General features: G+C 50.3%; 1 protein-coding gene across 2 annotated transcripts in view; it reads right to left on the minus strand.

The window, feature by feature from the left end:
- LOC149364316 (sn-1-specific diacylglycerol lipase ABHD11-like) overlaps positions 1-5,211 on the minus strand; it is a 30,021-nt gene extending 24,810 nt beyond the window's left edge. For both annotated transcript variants that reach the window (XM_089570078.1, XM_089570077.1), the window contains exon 1: positions 5,095-5,211. The gene's annotated coding sequence lies outside the window, so the exon portion shown is untranslated. The remainder of the gene's footprint in view (positions 1-5,094) is intronic.
- Positions 5,212-8,895: the final 3,684 nt, after the last annotated feature.

Below are 8,895 nucleotides of genomic sequence, written 5' to 3' on the forward strand. Positions count from 1 at the left end.
AACTGACTGTAGCTGTCGCAGCCATTCTTCTACGCGTGAAGTAATTTCTTCAAGTGTGACGGCGCGAGTACGAGAAGGAACTATCGCGAAGCACACAAGAGATGCATGCCCGTTTCCAACGCCTGACGCGGAGTGGCGCTGGGTGCGCAGGCGCGCGGCGCGTACGCATAGCTAGCAGGTGTCATGGGGTCACCGCTTAAAAGCAACAGCTGCGAAACGACGCAGTTGCAACCGAGAGATACATTGACATCGCATGTAGGTCGGCAACCCCAATTTCCGATGTACATTTTTTCAGAAAGTCGACACAGCTTTGTTGAGTGCGCCAAAGGTACAATGCACTCTTAGTATTTTAAGTGTAATTGCCTTGTGTGTTCGAAAAATGTGTGATTTTGAAACCGTTTCAATCATTTTTGTGTGCCAGAAGCATTCGAAACATTCGCTTCGATATTACTCGAAGAAAATTGCTTTTTGCTTCCAATTCACTTCGAAACAAAAAACCACTATTTGCCCATGTCTATTCAAAATCTGTGCCAGTTTACCGCGGTCACAAGAAATCGGAACTATTAAATACTGCCCTTTGTTATCATCCGTGTAATACGCGTTGTGCCTGCATGCGGAAAATCTGTACACTGCCCTCTTGGTACAAAACAGAAAAGAGATACAGGTGAGATATATTTGGAGGTGCTTCCTGGCCATGCGTTCTGCGTGCCCGCATGGTTTCGTTAAGCGCCTCGATTTACAAAGGCGGAGTGCTCCTCGGACGAAGTTCGTGCAACGGCACACAACTGCGACAATGAAAAATAGCATTGTATAGCCAATGTTCAACGCGCCACCACGCTAGCGAACGCACCGCTCGGCGTGTTCGCTTCGTCAACGTACCAAGACGCTGGCATGCATAACCAGCCCTACGAGGACTATTATTACAAAATTCCAGTCGCTACACATCAGAAGTGAAGGTAGCTCGGCCGTGAGAGCGACGCTGTCGACTCATAGGCGCTAGGATTTCATTGCCAGACCCGCCGTCTCAGCCCTCAAAAGCGTCGCATGCTGTGTGTGGTTGAGGTCGCTGAATCCAGACCGCAGTTCTTTGCGAGAGCTTCATTCTCGGAATCGGGAACAGGATCCATCTTAAGGTTGGTGCAACGGTAAACGAAGCGACGACGGCTGATAAAGGCCTTCAACGCCTGGCCGCCGGCAGTATTCATTTTGGCTGCTGCTATAGGCGGGAGCGCAGCGCTCTCCGCCAGCAATCACGAAATCCCCGTTTCCTTTTTCCGCCGCTTTACATCACTGCTGTCCTGTTTCGTGGGCAGAGAGTCCAGGGTTTGAATAGTAGCGGCGGGAAAAAAGTTTTTCAACTTTGAATTCAAATCTCTCAGCAATTAAATGCATCTTTCGCTGTCGTACAAGCGGCAGCATAGCCACAAAATGTCGAACTATCGTATTTCACGTCCCACAGCAGTGCCCGACAAGTGACCCGCTTGTCGCGCACTGCTGCGGGACGCGTAATTCTCGACAAACTCCACATCCACCCTGCTGAGGAGGTAAGTGCAACATCCCATTTATCAGTCGACATTACTAGTAGACTAGTTGTCAAACCAGCAGTCAAGAGCATGCTGCCACAGACAGACACGACGCCCGCAGGGAATCAAGGGCGCAGGCCCTTGCGAAACAGTGCGAGAACGAACCACGAGCAGTGTACGTAGACGCAACTCAGCACATCAAAGGCGGAACATACGTGGCATGTCAGCCCTCGTTAACGCCACAACCTTTCTCGCTAGCTCTATACGCGAGTCAGATGAAGTAGTTATCGCACTGGCCATAGCGGATCCCCGCACCAAAACTATTCTAAGCATTCAGTATTTCGCCAAAAACTCGGTAAGCGCGCTCGCAATACGAATTCTGCGCAACCGAACTTTCGATCACAACATAATCTCGTATGAGTTCCGGCTCACGCAGGTAAATCCGGAAACGAGGGAGTCGACCGTCTAGCCCGAGGTTTAAGCAATCGGGGGACAGGAGACGTTTTGGCAATGGACGCCCCCGCCGAGGCGCTTCGCACGTACGCGGAGATTACAAACTTTTATCGCGACCAAAGATGCCCGTATCCCGCCCCTCACCCTGATCTGGACAGGGCGCTAGCCACGACACTCAGACGCCTACAAACAAAGGCAATTCTTAGCATCTACCGATTATGTTTAATCACAAACGGTGAACATGACCCTGCATGCCTGCTCTGCGGTAACGGGACGAACACCACCCAAGAGCATATTTTATGGAAATGAGCTAGCAAACCTCCGCTGACGACACTCTTGCCAGCTCCCTCAGCGGAGGAATGGATCAGGCTCTTGGCCAGTTCAAGAAAAATCAACGCAACGGGCCCTCACCACGCGAGCTCAAGAGGTCGCCCCCGACTGGAGGCCACCCTGGACTCGCCCAGCCCCAACTAATCCCTTCTATTTCGTGGCAATAAAGTTGTAACCACCACCACCACCACCTACTACTAACAAAAGAAAATTGATAGCGTTGTCTTCAATGTCCCTTTGAAAAAAGCGGTTCAAAAGACAGCCAAAGGCGAGAGGGTGGTTGTGAGTCTTACGAGGAAGGGCGGGAAAGCAGATTCTTTCTCGTACCACTAATAGATGGCGCGGAAGTCGCACCCAGCATGGGGGCTTTATTCCAGCATAAGACCCGGCTCCGACGGAATGGTTCGCGACGTCCATGGGCACGGCTCAGTGAACGAGAGAAAAAAAGCCGGCTTCCTCGTTCCAAAAGAACCACGTCTCACTCTTTCTTTAAAGGAGCGGCTCAACAGATCCGGCTCGCTCCTGAGCGACCCAGTCACCTTTACAGATTGAAGTGAGCCGGTGAGCCGTTCAAATGAGCCGGTTCAATTCAAGGAGCTGAGCCGTTCGGAATCGCTCATTGAAGTTGGCCGTTTTGCCCACCTCTAGAGCAAAGTACGCGTTTCTGCAGGAATATTTTCATTCGCATTGGAAACAGAAGTGGCTTACGGAAAGCAGCCCCTTTTACCTTCACGGTAGATAATTCTCAAATTCTTCAAGTAGAAAGTGTGCGTGCTTTAGGTCTTCTACTTCATGCATCTGGGACTGGGACTCCGTGGCTAAACGCGACCCGTAAATCGGCTCACGCTACTCTCGGTCTGATTCGACGCATAGCTATGCGCTCTGGCGGAGCGCGTTTTGATACTACCCGTCAGCTCGTGCGCTCCATCCTCCAGCCGCGGGTAGTGTACCAGGCCCAATTTCATTGCCTCACCCGTCGACAGTGGGACTCCCTCGAATCCATTAATCGGGAGGCTATGCGTGCCATAACTGATCTTCCTCGTGTCACACCCATACCCATTCTGCAAGAGTACACTCAACTTAGTACATTACGTGAAATCACCGACCAGCGTGAGGCAAACAGAGCGCGCAAGATGTCGCTTCAGCTTCATCGTTTACAGAATCTTCCTCCATGGTCATACTGTCAACTCACAGACAATCGCTCCTCTGCTTCGACGCCGCTATCAGCCGCGCATCTTCCTTCAGGGTGCATAATATACACTGATGCATCACACGCAGCACTGCAGGGAGTTACAGCAGTTTAAAGTCCCTCCCATCCTCATCTTAACTCCCGCGCTACGTATAGCGCGGATACTTGCTCTCCCCTTGCCTTGGAGCTTCAAGCGGTATACAATGCCATTGCTTCCCTTCCACTCGTACCCACTTTCGATATTGTTCACATTTACACCAACTCCCTTGCCGCCTTTAAGCAGCTTAAGGCTGTCCGGCGCACATTCCAAGTTACACAATCCAATCACCAACTTTGCACAAAATAACCCTGTCTTGTGCGTATACACTGGATTCGCGGCCATGCCCAGGATCCCCATAATATTCATGTAGATGAAATGACACACCTTGACACATCAGACATCCCGCCACCTTCCCCTCTTCCCCCAGATCCGTTCATGTCCCATGTTTCCGAGGAACAGGCTTTGCGTCAGCGAACACGCGCTCTAATTCCTCCGTGTTCATACCCTTTCCCCGGAGTCTCACTCGGGAGGAGGAGGTATCTGTGCGCCGGATTCGGGCAGGAGCGGCTCTGATTCCTTCTGTGCGTCATCGGTGACGTGACAAATGTTTCGAAGTGACTGACAAGTGTCCTCATTGTGGTGCTGCGCCTGACCAGTGTGACGAAAAACACTTGCTGTGGACTTGCCCAGCTACGGCTTCCGTGAGACGACGCTTCCTAAAGAAGGTAGGCCTGCGATGGGACGTCGCAGGCGACTATCGCGAGTGGACTCATGGTAATCGCTTTATCGTGAACTTTTGCCACTTTTTAAGCGAGGCTTGTTTACATTCCTTATAACTTTCTTTCCCTTTTACATTATGCCTAATGACAAAAATCTCGAATTAAAAAAAAAAAGAGAATATTGGCTAATTACGGACTGCCCAGTGTGTGCCCTCTGCCAGAGCTGTGTGCAAATGTTAACCACGCTGTGTGCAAAATTATAACGACCTAAAGGTGTTCTTTTTTTATGCACATACACTAGGCCACTGCTGTTGAACGGATGGCATGGCAAGTAATTATAATAGCAAAATGCTCGCTCCTTCTACGCATGGGTGCTAATATTAGTCCAGTTTGGGGCGTTTAAGAGTTAGACGAAAAGGAGGGAAATCCAAAGTACAACGGAAGTCTGTGGGATATTTATAAAGCTACCAAATGAAGAAAGGCATCCAAAAAAGGTCAGTATGTGAGGTAGGCTGGCAGAAACAGAAGTGCAGTCCTGGCATCATTCATTTCCCGTTACGGAATTCCTACAATTTGCGTCGTTTGTCACTAAACGCCCATCACAGCTTCCACCTTACGAATTCACTTATGACCGACAGCACATCGACCCAGAATAGTCACCATATATTGCGGACCTGTCTTTTGCCTTTGGAAAGGCATCGATAAGAATTGGAGAAGACACTTGAACTTAGGGTATGACGCTATAGAGTAACAGTTAATTCCCTTCGCGTTAGCATGATGCAGTTAAGCTCAGAGCTAGCAATAGCTAGCAAGAGACGTAATGCAGACAAGAATACGCACCTGCACTGCAGCGACTATGCGAGCAAGCAACAATAACTGCGTACAACGCGACCGACTTCCCAGCACGCCCCGCTAGGAAGAGGGAAAACAAATGAAAAACGCCCCTGAGTGTATGGCATGTGCAAAGACCTATACGATTCAATGTCCGCAGCAGATGTTCGCTTGCCGCGGATGATTGGACAGCGCGCCGCTTCTCGCAGCTGATGTCTCTGTGACATGCCGACAGTCAATTCACGCCACTCTCGCTGAGAAGCGGCCGCTTGCAACCTGCCAGCAGGAAGTTTGGAATGTCGCTGCGCGTGCCGTCTCCACGCTGCCTCTGTGAGTTCTGATAACCGCAGAACCAGAATCATAAAAGTTTAGTCGTCAACATTTCTAAGGTACACTTACAAAGCCAGCACATCGCTAAACGTTGCTCGCGCACCACTCAGCATTTTGGGGTACTTTACCTCATCAATCGGCGTTTCCCTCTGTACATTTAGCTGTGTCCGCAATTCCTGTACGTCCAGTTCCCCTAACGCCCTTTTAAACTACATCTCTTCGGTTTGCTATGCATTGTTTCAGACTGTGCTGCACTCATCAACCCCCCAGTAATTAATGCTTGGCTCCATTTGCTTTGACCTCATTAGCATAAAAAAAAAACGACAGCAGCGCACTTCGAACATCAGCTTCCTCATTTCCTCCCGGGGGCGGGGTAGGACACACGTGCTGGGTACCACCGCGGCGCCTCGGTGGCGCGCTGGCCGCTCACGTAACGCAAGAGGAAAGGGGCAAACACTGCTCCTGGCGAGAGCAAACGATTGCCACCAAGAGCAGATATCGGCGAGGCATTAAATGCGCCGACTGCGCGGAAGACCTCTCTCACCACAGACTAGCGAGAAACCCTCCTCGCTTGCCCCTGGTCAGCATCTCTAGCCGGGAGTCGTGGGACAACCCACAGCTTCGGTAAGCCTTCCGCTTCTTTTTCTTGGGACCGAACATTCATCTGCGTGGTGTCTTTTCTTTTATGCTTGAGATTAATAAATAGTTTCTAACGAGCACTGCATCTGCCTAGTTGGCCCCACATACAACTTGTGGCTTCATGGGTTTGGAGGGCACGGGTTGCGTACAAGTGACGACCACGTGTTGGCTTATTGGAGACTTGTCTTCCCCGCTGGCTAAGCACAAGGTGACCCCCATATCTGGCGCCCAATGGGGGGCCTGATCTTGGACCATTGGACGACAGTGATTGATTAAAGCATTTCAATGGTTAGACGAACATTCCTTTGTCTGGACTTGACAAGAGCTAGGCCTAACGTGAACACTGATCACTAAGACGGTACGCTTTTTTGAATGCCAGGTGAATTTTATTTTCGCATGTTTGAAAACTTCGACCTACTCATTACATTTTTTTTTTTTTTTGTGGAGAGATCCTTCCACGCGGGAAGCACGTGGTCCGAATCGAGGCAGCGTGAGGCCAAGGGTCGGCGGCATTGCCAAGCCCGAAGCGAGTGAGCGCGGAAGCCGAGACCGAGTTTCTTCTCTACATATTTTGCCTCCTGTCTCTTCTTTAACTCTTCTGTCTCTGGGAGTCGCGGCTCTGGGACCTGAGTGGCTGCGGGCCGCGGGTGCCGCAACGAGCTTGCTGGTTATTCACAGGGTGACGCTGATCGCTCAGAAGCTGCTCGTGTAGTGAGTGAAGTAGGACCATCACACAGATCTGATGTCTTCTTGCGGCTGCATGCACATGTCCTCTCTGGGATTTTGCCTTCATCAGTCGTTGTCAGTGTGGCTGTCAGGAGGCTTTTCGGAGCTACCCGCTCTGTGTAGATAAAACACGACAGGACTACTGTGGTGTAGAGAGGACGCGCATTGCTCTCCATTCGATTTCAAACCTCGCACGAGCTCAAGTCTCGTTCAACTAAGAAAGGTGAACTTGGCGTTTGCACAGCCACCCGTCACTTTGCCAGTGATTTCAGCATAGCGCCACGCTTCCGATGCATACCCCGTTGCCCCTCCAGTGGCCTGCATTAAAGGCATGCGGACAGCTTTTCGGTAGTTATGCACATTGGGTGAAGTCACCCAGGCTTGCTGCGACCTGCTCCAACGGAGCCAACCCTCAGGCGCATCCATTCGGGTCAGCCATTGACAGACCAGCCATTTAGTCACCGCGGCTGCTGCTACTTTTGCGGTAAGGCGTACCGACTGACGTGCGACTGCTGCAGAGTGCTGGCCTGCTACTGACCTCACATAGTGGGGACTACGGACACGCTGTTCGCGGGCAGTTCCAGTGGAGCCTGCGTTGACCTTGTTGGTGTCATTTAGTGTCACTGTTTGTGCTATATATAGGCGCTAAAGGTGTGTGCTGCCGCCTGTATCAGGGAGCCAAGGCCTAATCAGGCCTACCGCCTTTTGCTTCGCCTTTCATTTTGAAAGAAATAAACGCCAAATGAAACCAAACCAAACCTTCACGCGAGCTTCGGCGCGAACTCGCCACCGGCCGTCAGAACCGACGCATTTGGACCCGAGAGCGTGGACAGTTCATCGGTACGACTTCCGCCACAAGCAGCTGCATCATCTTCATGGAGGAACCGGGAAGATTTTAGGCTGAGGGAGACTCATCAGGCGACCGTTCCCTGCCCGGACAACACAACTACATCCTCAGGACGTCCTGAGAATTTTTGAGGACATTGTGTTGTCCTGAGGACGTCTTCTTCTAATCCTGAAAAGGTCCTCATTTAGTCCTGTTGTCCGGCCTCAGTATGTCCTCAGGACATCCTCAGATTTCCTCTGGAGGCCTTTCTCAGTCTGTTTTCAGGACATCAGATGATGATGTAGCCCAGGGAATGTGGGCCACTGTTTTCTTAATTATTCTAGGCAGTGTGCACAGGGGTTGTGAAACAGCTTTATTCATGCTTATATTTGTCTTGGATTTTAGCAAAGAAATTTTGTAAAAGTTTTGCGAACTCAACAAGTGACTGGTTCGTTCACCACAATTGTTGGCAGTTACAGGCTATTCTCCATGCAATATTTTCCTACAGCAATGACTATATAACTCGCTCAGGAGTTGAACTCTTCCTCCTCAGTGGAAAAGCCAGTCCGACAAATTGCGAAAAAATCTGAACACTCCAACCCCATCAGAAGCATGAAGTACATAAGACCAGGTTAGAAAACCAAAATAACATATCTCCTGAAGGGACATGTTTCCAGTCACAATGGTTTCCTACATTAAATCTCTATTGTACACAAGTATCTTTTAATAAACCTGCAGTTATTACGAAATAAAAGCCGAGTGCGAGATAAAGCTGGTTTTATCTCAGTTCAACGCAACAATATTGTCCTCCGATAAGACGTTTGTAGGACATTTGAGAAATTTTCGTCCTGGAGTCGTTCCGCGAAGGACAAACTGAGGACATCCTCATGAGGACATTTTGCCGTGATGCACTAAAAAAGTACTCAGAATGTCCTGTTCGGAATGAGGACGTTTTGACCATTTGAGGACGTCCTCAGGACGTTTGGTGTTGTCTGGGTGGAGTTAAGCTTCTCCGCACAGCCCTTCCGCAACACCCCGTCCTTTTTTGCTTAGATATGTAGCTAAGCAATGCTAGCTAGCAATGGAAGGCGCCTGCTGAGAAACTCCAGAATGGGGGCTAAGCGCTCAATAAAATTGATCCTCTCTCTATCTCTCTGCCGACGTAGCGAGCGCCCCGTACGGTGCAAGTACCATGCCGGAACAGGAGAACGGTGATCTTTGGTTTTCGTGTGAGGCTCCAGTCTCCGCCAGTGGAATGTAGAATGTAGGGCGCGGCCCGCCGTGTTCGG

Source organism: Amblyomma mixtum, chromosome 2, assembly GCF_055824585.1.
Source record: "Amblyomma mixtum isolate Tamu chromosome 2, ASM5582458v1, whole genome shotgun sequence".
NCBI classification, from domain to species: domain Eukaryota; kingdom Metazoa; phylum Arthropoda; class Arachnida; order Ixodida; family Ixodidae; genus Amblyomma; species Amblyomma mixtum.